This window comes from Condylura cristata, unplaced genomic scaffold, assembly GCF_000260355.1.
Source record: "Condylura cristata isolate star-nosed mole 26May11 unplaced genomic scaffold, ConCri1.0 scaffold00006, whole genome shotgun sequence".
NCBI lineage: Eukaryota > Metazoa > Chordata > Mammalia > Eulipotyphla > Talpidae > Condylura > Condylura cristata.
In genome coordinates this window covers 32,547,878-32,564,692 of record NW_004567107.1, presented here as the reverse complement: position 1 = coordinate 32,564,692, position 16,815 = coordinate 32,547,878, and the positions used below count along the sequence as shown (strand labels likewise).

At 39.3% G+C, this 16,815-nt stretch overlaps 1 protein-coding gene and 1 pseudogene across 1 annotated transcript in view; one reads left to right on the top strand and one right to left on the bottom strand.

Moving 5' to 3' along the window:
• Window positions 1-16,815, bottom strand: part of GNAQ (guanine nucleotide binding protein (G protein), q polypeptide) — a 167,347-nt gene that overhangs the window by 10,391 nt on the left and 140,141 nt on the right. The window lies entirely within an intron of this gene.
• On the top strand, window positions 12,727-13,540 carry LOC105853258 (annotated as a pseudogene).

Sequence of the window (16,815 nt, the reverse complement as noted above, 5' to 3'; positions counted from 1 at the left end):
TTTAAAGACTAGTTTGCCCTAATAAATGAAGATGCTAATTTAGGCTATCCCTGGGTCAAGCCACTCCTTTGCAGGATTCCACCAAAACCTAGGGAACCTCCTAGCATCTTCTGCCTCTCCTTAACAGTTATTTTTTCCATAGTCATGTCCTAAAACATTCCGATACATGGGTCCAGAAAAAGGTGGGAGACTTGGGGATCTGAGGATGTAAAAGCCAAGGTCCCCAGTATTCGTTTTCCTGGACACAAATGACACTTCCCAACAAACTCAGTTCTACTTGTTGTAACTGAGTTTCATGCCAGGGGGATGGCCTGGGACTGGGTTCACTTCCACCACTAAGAAGCAGCCCCACAGTTCGACCCAGAGCATCTTATTCCCCTGGCACCAGAGTTGGTTTAAGGTTGGGCTCTGAATCCAAGACAAAATGACTGAAAAAGTTGCTTTTTTGGCTTATAGCCATCAGTCTAGCCCAGCAACACAACTCATTCAGTTAACCCAGAGCTTTTGCTTGGAATTCTAGAACAGAGAATCTTACTTTCATGAAAAACGGGGAAGAGTGTCTAGCTGTCATCTAGATAGTGAAAGAAAAAGAACAATCCTGAGTTGGGTTATTCCTGTGGATTGTTATCAACATCAGCCAATAAACACCCTTTAGTTTTTAAGCCAGCAATGTATTTTTGGTATTAAAACTTGATATACCTGGCTATATCCTCCAGTGAAATCCATAAATGAAAGTGAATGATATTTGAGGGATGACTGGAGGCTCAAGCTACTAATCACTTCTGCACAGATTCTGCCTTCCTGATGTAGAATTAGAATGTTCTCTGAGTTTCATTTTGCAGGGTTACAGAGGTCAAGTACACTCTTCTATATGACACTTTGACTGCTGCCCTGGGAAATCTCCAGGAAACTCAGTTCACCAAGCAAATTTTTTATGATCCTGAACGCGGCTGGCTTTTCCCATTGTAAAGCGTGCCAATTCAAATCAAGCTGAAATGACCCACTTTTCAAAAAACAATCTTTATCAACTCTGGTAAAAACTATCATCAGCAATCTCTTCAACTTTAAACTCTGTGCCTACAATTGCTTAGGTAATTAAGTACTGATGAAATGTGGAACTGATATGATAAACGTTTACACCATTGCTCAAGGGATGATTCTTTCAGTACTTATACTTATTTTTTATATAAATGATACGCAGAGTCCTTAAAAATATCTTTACTAACTATATTTCTTTCACTGGTTATCACCAGTAGTAAAACTGTAAGCTATAGAAATAATATTCACTGAGAAATTATGTCTCCCATCTGAGATTGATTTTACAGGCTGAAAATTTCAGGACTGAAGAAAAGCAAAGGCCCTAGTAAGGACTGAGAGAATTTAAAGGTTAATAAGATAGTGACATCACTAATGGAGAGTTAACTTTTTTCTTATGTTACAGAAATACATACCATAAAGTCATACTGTGGTTTAAGGTGAAGAAGCGTGGGTATATGCCCCCTTGGCATCAACCAGTGTCTCTTAAGATTTATCATTATATTTAGCACTCTCTAGAAGGAGTGTTGAAGTTTCCCAAGGGACAGGGCTCCACTTTGGTATTTTCTGGCTGGGCTCCTTCAACTTCCCATGGAACAGGCCCATGTTTGCAATTTGGGGGCTGCTCTTGCCTATTTCCCCATTTACCATGTGCTATGTGCACAGGGTCTTGAACTTCTAATTCAGGGGAAAATTAGAGAGGAGCAAGATGGGTAGCTGGCAAGCAGCATAAACACTAGGTGGTACCTTCAACTAGATGTGCCAAAGGGCACCTCAGAGGATAATTCTAGAATTCTGGATCTTAGCAGCCTCCCCCACCTCCCCTAGTTGTGAGGCACTGTGCTTAGATCTGGCTTCTCAAGAGAGCATGTGCTATGAATTAGCCGGGGTCCTTGTTCAAGCACCGATTCTGATTCAGCGGGGGTGGAGCCCAGAGTGTGCATTTCTTTTTCTTTCTTTTTTTAAAAATTTATTTATACATACAGATTGGGGTACAGGCCAGAGGTTCAGGGGTGGTGAGAGGATTCACCAGAGATAACAGTGGGGAGCAGAAAAGGCAGATTGACAAGTACACTGCTGAGGAGAGCAGCAGGTGGGTCAGGAGAGGTCTGCTGCGCCGAGTGGATCACCTCCAGGACCGGGGATCCAACTTGCACTGACGTGGGTGGGCTAGCTTGCAGTGCTGTGTTCTTACCCATTGCACTACCAGGGAGGGCCCAGGAGCACGTATTTCTAACAAGCTCCCAGGGGGAGCCTGATGCTGCTGGCTCCTGGAACACACTCCAAAGTAGAAGGTACAAAATACTTGCAGAGCCATAGTCGACACCCAGGAAGGCGATGCTCTCTCCCATTTGCATGATAAGATGTGCAAGTCACACATCCAGCCGAGTGTCAGTCCTCCACTGAAAATCTAACAGTACTGGCTCCATCCTTGCTGTTTTCCCCAATTAAGTCTTCCTTTCTGCTGTATGAGTTGCTCTCCCCAATGAAAATTTCTTATGCCTCCTCTGTCCTTCCCACGGCAGAGTATTTACAAAGTGATGCTCTGTATCAAAGCCCCTGTGATAATCCTAAAAGAGATTTTCATGATGCTTTATAAGGTGGTGAAATATATGAGGCATCATTCACTCTCTTCAGTAAAAACAAGTCTGTGCGGAACAGCATGTCCCAGAAGACCCAGTGGCACTTCCTTTATAGTAATTTGCTAGGGCATGATGTTTACAGGAAAACAAACAGCAATGTAGAGAAATACATGATGCTGATGAAAAGACGCTTTGTGGACAGGTTTACAGGTAGTCTTGGGGTGGGGGGGGGGGCTAATCACACAAGCCTCCTCTGGAGTTATCAGTTGATTCATGAGGATACTGATGTTCATGAATACTATGCCAACACTGGCTCCTTGCTAAAAGGGAAGTCTTAGCATGTGCCTGAGGCACAGGCTTCCTGTCACTCTCACAGATCACTGCTCCTGGATAGAAAGCAACTGTCTCCCCAAAGACTAGTGGCCCTATCTTGTGAGAAAGTTGGAATAGAGGTTCCTGGTCTCTCACCATAGCAGAGACAGGAAGAACAAAGAGGCCATAAAGCTTGAGTATGGGCCCTGGGTAGCAATCTTGGTGACCTGGTTGGTTTGTCAGCCATGGAAATTTAGTCTTGCCTAGACCATGTGTGCCATGGACTGAATGTTTCTTTTTCCCTCAATGTTACGATTTTAGGAGCTAAGGCCTTTATGAAGTGATTAGATCATAAGGCTGAAGCCTTCATAAATGGGACTAGTGCCCTTATAAAAAAAGCCTCAGAGCATTCCCCTACCTGTCCACCACGTGACGCAGTAACCATCTACGAGCTTGGAAACTAGGCCTTGCCAGACACCAAAACTGTCGATGCTCTGATCCTGAAATTCCCAGCTTCCAGAACTGTGAGAAATCAGTTATTTTAAACAAGCCAACCAGTCTACTATATTTATAGCAGTCTGATTGTCCTAAGCATTGCTGGTCTAGAAAGCCACTCCTTTCATGCACTGGAACCAGAGAAGGAAGACAGCCTATACTGGAATATTCATCTCATCCCTAGCCTTAGGAAGGGCAGATTAACCTGCTCCCACTTTGCAATTACAAAAGAAACAAAGACCACTGAATGCCCTCTATGGTCAGTATGCCAGAAAAAATTTCAAGTCATCAAGGCGGGATCTTACACTTTTAACCTCTCAACCTCATTCAAGTGCTCTAATGTCTGGTAAACATTGTTATTTTATGCAATTTCCTGCTAACATACAGTTGACTAAAGCTGCCCACGGGTACAAAAGGTCCTCAGTTGAGCATCACAGCTTAGCATGGCTTAATTCCAGTGCATATCTTCAACAGCAATCTCTATGTGTTCTTTCTGCCACATAGGCAGGCTCATTGTCACATCAGGGTGACTGCTCTTCCCTGACCTGTGGCATGTAATGTGGTTCCACTCCTCATTCTTCAAGATCCAAGCCAATGCAGGTTTCCCAAAGCCACCCTTCCTTGAGCTCCCGAGAACAGGCCCCTTTCTTTCTTTTTTTTAAAGATTTATTTATTTGTGCATACAGAACTGGGGTACAGGCCAGAGGCTCAGGGGTGGCGAGAGGCTTCACCAGAGACAGAGTGGGGAGCAGAACAGGCAGATCGACGAAGTACACTGCTGAGGGGAGCAGCGGGCGGGTCAGGAGAGGTCTGCCACTCCATGTGGTCACCTCCGGGGCAGGCAGGAATCAAACTCATGCAGAAATGGCTTCAGCTTCTTAGTGCAGTGCTTTAACCTGCTGCGCCACCAGGGAGGGCCAGGCCCCTTTCTCTCACTGCCAGCCCACACCATGCTATTTGTCTTCTATCATTCAGTAGACACCGATGGAAAGTTTGCTCGATGCTGGGGATGTCAGAATGCTAGAAACACAGTCTGTGTCCTGGAGGACTGGAGAAGACAGTAGTGTCTGTGTTTAATTTAGGTCCACAGGCTGGACCCCTAAGAGAGGTAAATTGAAGGGGTTGGGATCACACAAGGAAAGGTTTTACTGGAAATGGGTCAGGGGAGACTTAAAAGATAATTCTGAGTTGAATTTTGACAGATGGAGAGATTAAGAGGAGGCATGGAGAAAAAACTGGGAGAATTTAAATAAAACCCTTTGAAGAAATCCATGAAAATTCTATATAAAATAGTTCATCTAAGCTTTTGATCTTTGCAACTTGTGCATTAAGAAAATTCCCCATGTTGAGAATGTAAAACATTTCCTCCTCATTTCCATCGTATGGGCTGGAGTGGCACAAACATGCCAAGTTTCACAAGGAACACGTGCACACCATCCTCTCTTGTTCCTAAAATAACCTGCTGGGTTTCAGTGCCTGCTTGTTTCAGATGCTGGAAGGTAGGAAAATCAAAAGTGCCAACTCCAGTGCAGCTCACCGAGATGCAATTATTTGCCCAATGGTAAATAATTGCTTGTTTTTGGCTCACATGCAAATCTCTCTTCTCTGGAGGAAAAGGTCAGTCAGTGGATATGGCCCAAGACTTCAACTAGCTATGACCTGGACCAATTATCGGCAGAAAGAAAGTTACCAACAAGCCTATATTACCAACAAGCCAATATTTCATGCTTATACACTTAGTGGCCTGCAGTGTATAGAAGGCTACTACAGAGAACTCACGTTCCTCAGTAGGCTGAGGCTCTTCTCTGCCCAGTTAACATTCCTCTCTAGCAAAAATGAGGGCTATAACAGATATTTGAGGACTTACCCATAACTTCTGCAGTTACTCTTCATTATCCTACCAAAAAATACATATTATCACAAGAATCACCTTTCTTAGCAAAGAATATAATTAAGACTGCGATCCTGTGGCCATTCAATTCACCTAGGTGTGTGCCACTGTTCCCACCGTTAACGCAGTGACACTAGCTAACAATGCTTTTCTCAGTTATCATCACTGGTAAGTGACACGACACATGACTGTATTAGTTGCCTGTAGCTGTCATAGGAGGTTGAATATACCCTGAAGAAACTGGGGTGAAAGAGAGGTCTTTTACTACAGATGCAGACCAGTCAGAATCGGTGGTGGTAGCTGTGCTCTCATGTCCTGTGAGCTTTCTGTCCAAACCCCAGACTCATACACTCAAGTGAGTGAGGTCAGATACAAGGACACAGATGAACATGTCTGTGAAGAGTGAGGCTACTCAGAAAGGAAAGACACTATGACATTTTATCATGTCTTACAATCTTTTAAACAGGTTACAGCACATGCTGCTACAATGACCCGTTCTAGTGCCTCCTATACACTGCAGATAACAAGTAACAAGTGTGCAGTTGTGGTGTCCTAACTGGGTCCTGCTTTAACTGGAACCACTTCTGCTTCTGGATTTGACTAGAAAAGGGGTTTTCAGAAAACAGAATATTATAAAGCTACAGGAATTTAGTTGACACTACATTTTTAATACTGTTCATTTTGAACTGCTAATGACAAGCTTCACTATTTCTTCTCAGATATAATTCATTAAGACACCTTATAAATTTACTTAATAAAGGTCATTGGAAAAGAGCAAGATGAGTGACTTTTAATGTAATGACATAATAAATGTAAAATTTTAATCAAAACTATAATTTGTAAAGTGTAGAAAACACTGAGTATCTAAAAAAATTAGTACTTCAGCAAGGAGCAAGGAACTGATTCTCTGAAGCATTTATTTCTTTTGCATATGCCCACTGGACAAATAAATGCATCTCAGAAGACAACTCCATTTTTATGGGGGAAAAAAATGGTAAGCTGTTTTTCTGCATATTTCTTTCTTCTCGGTATGCTGGCATGTATCTCCAGCAGAATCACATTATTTTGTGCCCTGCCTGATGTCAACACCAGAATTCAAAATGCATTCTGTGCCAAGCTGGGGCTTGCGGGAGTTGGGAAGGACGGAAGGGCCAAGTTATGAACGGGGGCCCTGGTTAGAAACATGGTTCTGTGTCAGGTAATATGGGTGACAGCGTAAGACAATGCATACAATGCACTTGGCCACGACCCCAGCACAGCAGTTTTCAATGGTAGCTATCATCAGAGTTGACAAAATTGCTATATAAGAATCTCTTGGTAAGACAGTTTGCTTATCTCAAATCACCAGCCATACTTGATAACCAGTGACATTTTTCCGTTCCTTGGAGTTGTACAAAGTAATCTATTCCTGATTTAAAATACAGAATCATCTGATTTATGAGAAACTGGAAAATCAAGGTTTCTCCACATTTTGGCCAATTTAGCTCACTTAGAATATTTCTGCCTAAGATTCTCTGTATATTAAGGGAGAGTATCTTTAAAATCTCCCAAACTGTGCACTGCCCTCATGCTTGCAGCAAACCAAGAAAACAGATTACAATATACAAATGGAGCAGCAGGAATGAGAAAGACAGCTCTCTTGCCTTCCATTTCTATCCAAATCAGACAACAGGAACAGGAAGGTAAGAAACTAAACCCTGCCAGACAGATGTCATTTCTTCCATAATTTCCTTAGTCTTTGCAAATCTTTGCAAGCAATTATTTGAGATCAAATCTGGTTTGCTCTTTGGGTTTGAAGGCAGCTCCTGAATGTTTTAATATTGTAATTTCTGTCTATGTGTCAATGTATTCTTCCTGCACAGGATATTTAGAGAAGCAAAGAACATATTTGAACATATTTGCCTATTACCTCCAAGTCTAAGGTTTCTGGACAATGAGATGAGGTCACAGAGCAAGCATTGTACAGTGAACTGGTACAAACCAGAATGCATTGCAGGATAAAAGGAGAGAAAGAGGAAGACAGAGTGAAGGGTGAAGAAGATATGAGACACATCTGCAAACTCAGCAGAAGGGCGAGAGTGAACACGACAAATGCATAACCCTCTCTACTGTGAAGTCCTTAGCCCTACACTTAAAGCATTAGGACTATTATTCCTTAATACTTTTCAGAATTGCATTTAAATGAAAGCTTCCTTTTAGAGACTAGTTTATTAACATATTGACCTTTCTACTTAAAATTACCTATGATACATATTCTGCTTATTTTATGTATAGATACTTATAATCCAAAGTTTACCCTTAAACTATTATTACATATACTAATTTTCTTTTGTCATAGTACTCCTCACCAAATTAGGACTAAGATGCTTAATGTCTTGCAACCGACTTTTAAATTCACTGAACTTCCCCCCATTTTTGCAATACTTCATCTCCACCTACCACTCTGGGTCACTTAAGGGAGAGTTCCATGAGTGGCTTGAAATCATGGCTTCCTTGTTTTCTGACATGTCTCAGACTGAATGAATCTACCCATCCCACCCAAACTCTACCCCTACCTTGAAAAATTTGTATATTACGGTATCAGTTTAAATCCTATGTGCTGTCCTTTTCATTTTAACTCCTCTCCCTCTACTAAATATCCAGGCACCAGATTATTTCCCTTAGCTGACTCACTGAATGTTTCTTTTAGCCTGACTCTAGTAAGGGCTATTTTTTTTAAAATAACTTGTTTCAACTGGAGCTAATTACAAAAAAAAGTAACTTTTACACAATGAAGATACAGATTTACCTTCAGAATCTGGACAGAACAATTACTTATTCAGCATCACAAATCTATGAAAAATTGTGGTTTATGTCCCCACTCACATAAAATATTTCAGCAACCATTAACTGGATATCCGTGCTCTCAGTCAGTGATCAAAAGAATCAAGGCAACAATTACACAAAACTACAGAATGTGGGTGATACCTGAGCTGGTGCGCTCTGACTCTGAGCCTCAGTGGGCCCAGCAGCTCTGTGTTGTTTCAAAGACACAATCTGGCTGAATTAGCGAATGTTCCTTTTGCATTTGAGGGCACTTACTTGTTGTCTTTGCTCATTTACAGAGGTCTATTTAGTATATGTTTGCTTAATTTATACAGAGGAAGACTCAATTTTTTAAAAAATTTATTTATTTATTCATACAGAACTAGGGTACAGGCCAGAGATACAGAGGGTGAGAGGATTCACCAGGGACAGAGTGGGGAGCAGAACAGGCAGATTGATGAAATATACTGCTGAGGTGAGCAGCGGGCAGGTCAGGAGAGGTCTGCCATGCCATGTGGGTCAGCTCCGGGGCAGGCGGAGATCGAACTCATGTGGAAGTGGCTTAAGTTTCTTAGTGCAATGCTTTAACCCGTTGTGCCACCAGGGAGGGCCTGGAAGACTCAATTTTTAAAAAAGATTTATTTCTTGCGCATACAAGAACTGGGGTTACATGTGTCATGAAATGCAAAATAACACATAAGGTGAAAAAATTATAGCTCCCTATTTTGGTATGAATTTCTTTGAATGTCAGTGAGTTTGAACATTTTTTAAACGAACTGCTAACAACCTATATAGCCTTTTTGCTTTTTGTATGCTTATGTCGTTGCCAGTGAAAACTATCTGTTCATGCATTTTGCCCTTAAGGTTTTTTTTTTTTTTTGCCCTTAAGGTTTAATCATGGATTTGTATGAACTCTTTATATATTAAAATTATTATGCTTTATTTTGACTTTCCTTCCAAAGTTTTGGTCATTTTGACTTTTGGGTGTTCCAAAATTTTATGCAGCAAGTCTGAGATCAAATTGAAAACCTTTAAGGGCCTCCCTGGTGGCCAAGAGGTTAAATCTCAGCAGTATGAAGTTGTCTGCAGCCACGGCAGCAGACAGCTTCATTTCTGGTGAGGGAGCCAAGCCACATGGTGCAGCAGACCTCTCCTGTCTCAAGCTGCTCTCCTCAGCAGTGTATTGCAGTAGATCCTCCTGTTCCGTTCCCCACTCTGTCTCTGGTAAATCTTCTCACCCCCGACACCTCTGGCCCACACCCCAGCTCTTGTATGCATAAATAAATCTTACAAAAAATCCATCTTCATTCTAACTTATAAAATAATTCTAACTTTACAAATATCAATGACCGGTTTTTCAATAGGTTTTTTTCTTAACATGGACTTGGCTTCTGCTTCTAGACAGCCTGAAAGTAATACATCACCTGAAAAGGCATTTGCAAATCCTCCTAGAGCTGTAAGCAAGGAGCACAGTGTGTTTGAATGTCAGCTTGTTTCTTTTGTCCACTTTCTGATTCCAAGATGAGAGTGACTTGACTAAACCACTGGAGATTTTGAATAAGATTTTGAAATAAGCTTGGGGAGATAGAGTTAAGGGACTGAAAAGAACATGGCTTGAGGCTCAGCTGATAAACTGGAAATTTGAATAGCCTGAAACCCTGACCAGTCTCAGAAAGATTGTTCTACCTACAGGAACCAACCCTCTAAGCATCAGTACATTAGATGGAATCTGAGCAAATTTTTGGTTTTTTATGCCAGCAAAGTATAAGTCTGAGAAAAATGAAAGGAAACAAAATAAAGAAATTTGAAAGAATATTTCTTTCATTACCTCATTTTTTTTTTTTTTAAATGGGTCAGTTGAGGCCACAAACATGCAGCTGCCTATTCTTTGGCCAACTTGATAGGGTGATACCAGTATTAGGATGAGAATTTGGTTTGCTTTTTGTCCAAATAGATTAAGCTTAAAGGACTTATATGGATTACATTTTTGTGACCTGGTCACGTACACATAAAGTTTTTGTCATTAACTCTTGGTTTCTAAGTCTTTTTTCCCTTTTTATCTTCTAAAGACTTTAGGCATGAGGCCAGAATTTCCATTGTGAAGGATCAGATAGTAGGTAAGGGGAATTAAGATAGAGAATCAGTAAATTTGGAACAGGACATCAGTAAGCAGCTCTGTCTTAAGAAGATCAAGGAGAATGGAAACATAATTTGCTGGCTTAAAAGTTTCTCATAAGGAAAACCTAAATAGTCTAAATATAAGCCCTTATAAAATGAACTTAAAGTGCATTATATTCCTAAAGAGGTTTTGTATTTTTAAACAATAATATATCCTAGCAATGGATTTTCCCTTTTCTTATTCTTATATTTAAGAATGATACATGCTGGCACTTTTCAGATGCTAACATGTTTTTTTGACTAGTGAATGATACTTTATGTAAAGTTTAATAATAACATGATAATGACTAATGCTTTTTTTTTCTTTTACTTATTTTTATTTTTTAAAAGATTTACTTATTCGTACAGAACTGGGGTACAGGCCAGAAATGTGGAGGGTGAGAGGATTCACTAGGGACAGAGTGGGGAGCAGAACAGGTAGATCGACGAAGTACAATGCTGAGGGGAGCAGCGGGCGGCGGGTCAGGAGAGGTCTGCCATGCCATGTGGTCACTTCCGGGGCTGGTGGGAATCGAACTCATGTGGAAGTGGCTCTAGCTTCTTAGTGCTGTGCTTTAACCCGCTGCACCACCAGAGAGGGCCCCACTTTATTTTTATTTATTTATTTATTTTTAATTATTACAAAAGTCTATTTTTACATCATTTTGCACATTTTTTTTCTTTTTCCTCACTTTATTTTTTAATGGCATCTATGTGCCACTTTTTTGGGGGGTGAGATGTTCTCATCCTTTTTATGAATTAAAATTAAACAATTATTTGAAGCCTAATTTATCATTGAATACAAGATTCATTGTAATGTAGTTTGCTTTGAAAGTTTTTCTCCTGATTTTTTTTTATGGTTGACAAAAATGTCCTTTATTTTAAATATTTTTTTTTAGAATTTTTTAAAAATAATCATTTATTTTTACATCATTTTATGCATTTTTTCATCTCAGTTGTAATCCCTGTGGGCTTCCCATCACCAAATCACCCATGTGCCATCACCATAGGCCAGTGCATTTCCCTAAATTAGAACATTTTTTTATTTTTTATTTATTTTTATTTTTTTTATTACAAAGTTTATTTTTACATCATTTTGCACATTTTTTTTTTGATAATGACTAATGCTTTAGTGCGGATATATATCAAACAGTTTGAAGTACTTTAGCATTTAGAAGGGGTTGGCAGGTCAGTAAATATTTAAGAGCATACTGTCTCTGTTGTAGCTACTCAACTGCGCTGATGTTGGCAACAAAGTGAATGAGTTCTACTAAAACTTGGTTTTGGATACTGAAATCTCTACTTCATTTAATTTGCATGGGTCATGAAATATTATTGTCTAGATTTCCCCCTTATGCCATTTAAAAATGTGTAAGATAATTTTCACTTATAAGGTGTACAACAGCAATAACTATGCCATAGTTTCCTGATTCCTGGTGTAGAAAAGCATCTAATTCTATACCAATTCTCAACTCTAAGCAGCTGGTAATGTTATGGTTCCTATTTCCTAGAGGAGGAAATGGATAAAAACAAGTTAAGTAACGTTAACTCCCATGTAGTTAAGTAATTATCACAGCTATGAGCAACATTCCATATGTATATAGCTAAGAACGTCAATGCATTTACTTATAATATATGTGCAGAGACTTCATAATGTATGACAACGCACATGTTATGTGGAAATAAAGGCACAGTGTACCACCCCTATTGGTCATAATGTCGTTTAGCCTTAATTTTCCCTATACTTCCCTTCCATTATTGTCAGATACTAAGTTTCTAACTGTATTTTTCTTCTCCTTTTTTAAGAAGGAAAAAAAAAATCTATTTCCTTTTCATAGTACAGAGGTGGAAATACAAGAAAACATCAATATCTTAATTCATTTACTTAATTTTTATAGTCAGAGCAGTAGAACAACTTATCCAGATGGTGCACATATGTAAAAAATGCCTTTCCAGATGTTGTAATACCATCTATCTTTTTAAGCTAATGAATTTATTGTAAAATAATCCACTTTTGAAGATGAAGATATATTTCTCATGTTATTTTAAGTAGTTTTAAAAATAATTCTATAAATATTCTTAGTTAACAAGGTATTACTAATCATTTCTATATGGGTTCACTTTGTCCCTGATATTATATCTACACTCTATTCCTTCATATGACTTATGAACTAACTGAAGGGAGGGCAGGGAAAATAAACATGAAAAACTGAACTACTCAGCTCTGTTTTATGTGTTTATTAAAAGGTACAGCAAATGGATTTTGGGGTAAACTTCTGGCTAACATTCTGTTGGATGCATTTATCTGCAGTGTTCAGTGATTTAGTTTATCCTTGTCCTATTACCAGTTTTATTTGACAGCATACAGGTACTGGCACCATTTGAAAGCAATGTTTACTAACTGCATTAAAAAAAAATCAGTAGCCCTCTCTCCTGCAGCTGCCCAAGATGCTGCAAGGAAAGAATTCCAAAGGTTCTAAGAAGGTCCTCCTAGCCACTGCCATTGTGAAGAAGCAGAAGGCCAAGACGCAAATATCCTTTTTTGAGAAAAGGCACAAGAATTGTGGCACTCAACAGGACGTCCATCCAGCCCAAAAGGGAACTCACCTGTTCTGTCTGCTACATCAGGCTATAGCACAAAGGGCTGTTCACTGTAAGTGGCTGAAAGTGACTCCTGCCATTAATCAGTTCACACAAGAGTTGGGCCACCGAATGGTTACTTAACTGCATAGGCTGGCCCGTAAGTACAGACCAGAATTCAAGCAAATGAAGAAGCAAAGACTGTTAGGTTGAGAAGAAAGCTGCAGGCAAAGGGGATGTCTTGGCTAACAGGTCCCTGTCCTGGAGCAGGGCTTAACTGTCACCATATGAGTAGGGAAGAAGCCTCAGCTGGTGGTGATCACACATGACAATAGACCCCATGAAGCTGGCTGTCTTCCTTCCTGGCCTGTGTCGGAAGATGGGGGTTTCCTACTGTACTGTACTGCTGAGGGAAAGACAAGGTTGGGATGACTGTTTCACAGCAAGAACTGTGCCTCTGTCATCTTCACAAAGTTTAACTAGGAAAACAAAGGAGCCCTGGTTAAGCTGGAGGAAGGAATCAGGACCAATTACAACGACGAAATCTGTCCTCACTAGGAGCCAATGTGCTGGGTCCAAAATCTGTGGCTCACACTGCCAAACTGGAAAAGGTAAAAAAGCTAAAGAACTCAACACCAAATTATACTACACAATGCCTATGTCTTCTATATATAAAAAATAATCAAAATTTGAAAAATTCAGGCCCATCTTGAATGACTTATTGGCTCAAGAAATTCATTTGAATGCTATAAAGGGCTCAATTATATTTTGTTTGAATATGTTTTTAGAAACAATGGCATCTTGCCAGCCCTCCCTTCCCCCCATTTGTTAAACCCTAGCTTTTTCTACAATGTGCACATGACAGTAATTATTACAGAAGTTGCAAAGGCTATTATAAATAAATTGGAGACTAAGCATTAATTTTTTTCAACAAAAAAGCAATAATCACATCAATGAAAACCTGAGAACTGATTGTAAAGTGATATAATGGAAGGTTTCAGTATTTTACCCTAGAGTAGAGTTTTCTTCTTTATGCTGATAAAATTTGCTGAATGATTTAAAACATTTTCAATGAAATGTATTTATAAAACACTTGTAATGTGACCTTATTACTAAATGGGGCAGTCAGACAAAGAAAATAATGTTCCATTATGTAGATATAATTGCAGTTGGGTGTTATGATGGAAATGGAAGATCTCTTCCAGAAGCTAATAACCAAGTGAGATCAGAGATAAGCCCAACACAAACAAACACCTTTATATACAACAGAAACATTAAAATCACACAAAGTCAGTTTCCTTTAGAATAAAATAAAGGAGGCAGGGCTTGGGGTGGGGGGAGGGGAAGAATAATTAAGGTATCTTGGAGAAAGCAGGAAACTTGAAAAGCCCTGAGAGAAAAACCAGAAAGATTAGCACATGAACAAACACCAGAAATTCACAAGGGAAAAAATCGGTGCCTGTGGTCATAGAACACAATTGTTAGGTTCTATTACAATGTTACTATGGAGATTCAGTGGCAGTGGGTTCAAGTTTGGCACATAGTCTTGAAAAAAAGTACATTCAATATAAAACCTTTGAGGAAAAGGTTTTCTGTATCACTTCAGGTATTCAGACAATATAATTACTTTGGAAAATTTATGGACTCACAAATACAAATGTGCTAGAGATTAGAATATTTGAATAAAAGCAATAAAAAATGATCAGAACTAATTCTATCATTGAAATGGATACCACTAGTCTCAAAACTGCCAGAGGCAGAGTGAGACAGGCTCTCTGATTATTAAGGACAGATGTGTACAGTGAGCCAGCCAGCACTCAGACTAAGGCTGATGTCCACTTTGGCTGAGTCTTAAGTTTTTATATTTGCAATTTTCATTTAAGTTTCCCAGATCTGTCTCTTCCGCTCTCACCATCATTTTCATCTTCCATACGCCCAGTAAATGATTAAGTAAAGGCTGCTCCAGATCTAACTCTAACTCAGTAGAAATTCAGAAACTGAAACTGGAAGGAATCTGGGGTGATAGCGACCACGGATGCTCAATGATCATGATGATAGAAAAGCACATTGTTATATTTCGCTGACTTTAGGAATAGAATCTAGTAATAACGAGTATCAGGATATATGTGGATATCACACGTAGTCTCAGCCACTAATAAATGTAATCTGAAGGTGTCCGTTGGTGGTCACAAGAACACTATAAGTTCCAGGCTTGACTCAGACTGCTGTTCTCTTAGCCATAGGAAAGGTCATGGTTCTTTCATTAAGCAACAAATGAAGGATGGTTTCCGTTTGTCGTTTGCCTTGCTGAATAAAAAGTCAGTACACTGAGTTCCAGGTTTACACACTGTACTGTGAGCTGCACACAAGAGGTGAGATGGGCATGAACAACAGATTCCGTTTCTCCATCTCACATTGTCATTGCTGCCATTCAATGTGTGAAAGGCAGTCAGAGCCTTCTGCATAACTGATTTTCTCCTCTCTTCATCCTTTTCCCTTTTTCTTTTGTTGAGTATCTATAATAACAATTTCAGAAATTCATGCCTGATATGTATTTTGTGTGATTTCATAGCATGTGTCTTTAAAAGTGACACTTAGTGGGTTTAGATAGTTTTAAGTTAGATCTGTAATGCTTAATTCAAAACATTTTAATAAAGGCGAAAAGATCTTCCAAAATCATGGTGGTTGCAAAAGAAGAACTAAATTTAAAAAGACAAATATGGAAGGGGTGGCTGTGAAGAAAACCAAACCATCAAGGGTAAGTATGTAATGTCCTAACTTGTAAGAAATACTGACATGGTTTATGCTTAGAAGGTACTCAGAAATTATTACATAAATGATAATAAAAGCCGGAAATGACTCAAAAACTTTTGAAAAATAGCAAAAAACAACTTAAATTTGAAAGAAAATTGCAGAACCGTCTAGTAAAGCACAGTTACTTTATTCTGTTCCCTGATACCCCAATCAATGAGACAACAAAACCTAATACACTGGGAAACCACTCCAGCCGCAGATGAGAAGCATATCTGCCAACAATGTCATAGTAGCACTGACCCAGAAAGGGGCCGAAAGCTGCTAACCACCTTTCCATATTCCAACAGGGCTGAAATTTGTCAATGTAGAATCCAGAGATACTCAAGTGACAATATTTTATTCGGAACACGAGGCCTGGAGGATGGACTTGATCCTTAGGGGGAGAGGAAGAACCCAGTGGAGACTGAGCTCCCTAGATCAGGGTCCACCAAAGGATGGAGGAATAGCTGGGTTATGCCATTCATCATTCTCTTCAAAATTCAGACTCCTGACTAGAGAATGTCCAGAGGAAGCAGTTTAATGTGTCATTAGTGTAGAACACCTAGGAATACCAAACCTTTGAAGAAAATTTTCACCATGAAAAATGAAAACCCTAAGCAAAGAAACAGGAAAAAAAAAAGAGAAAAAGATTTCACAGGAAAGGGATCACTACAGAAAACTGAAAACACTTTGAAAAGAACAAAAATCTTCAAAAATCCTCATGAAAAACATTCTGAAAGAAATAAAAAGGATCCTGACTTAAAAACAAAAAAGAAAATTTGACAAGAAAATATGACAAGAAGCAAAAAGATATGAAAAAATGGAGAGAAAAATTTCAGAAAAATTAAAAGAAAAAAGAGAGAGAGTCAAGGTAGTGCTCCTTTCAGCCCAGAGAAATTGTAGCAGAAGAAAATACTGAAAATCGGGCCTTCTTAGTGGTGCAAGGGTTAAGCTGCAACACTGTTAAGCTATCCGGACAGGGAAGTGACCCCCATGGCGCAGCAGATCTGCATCTCTGGCCTGTACCTATTTTTGTATGTAGAAATAAATAAATCTTTTTAATAAAAAAAAAAAGAAAATACTGAAAATGGAGGAAAGTTAGTGTCAAATGGACACTAGCTTAAAATTGTTTATAATTAAATCTCAATGTCAAAGAACTCTGTG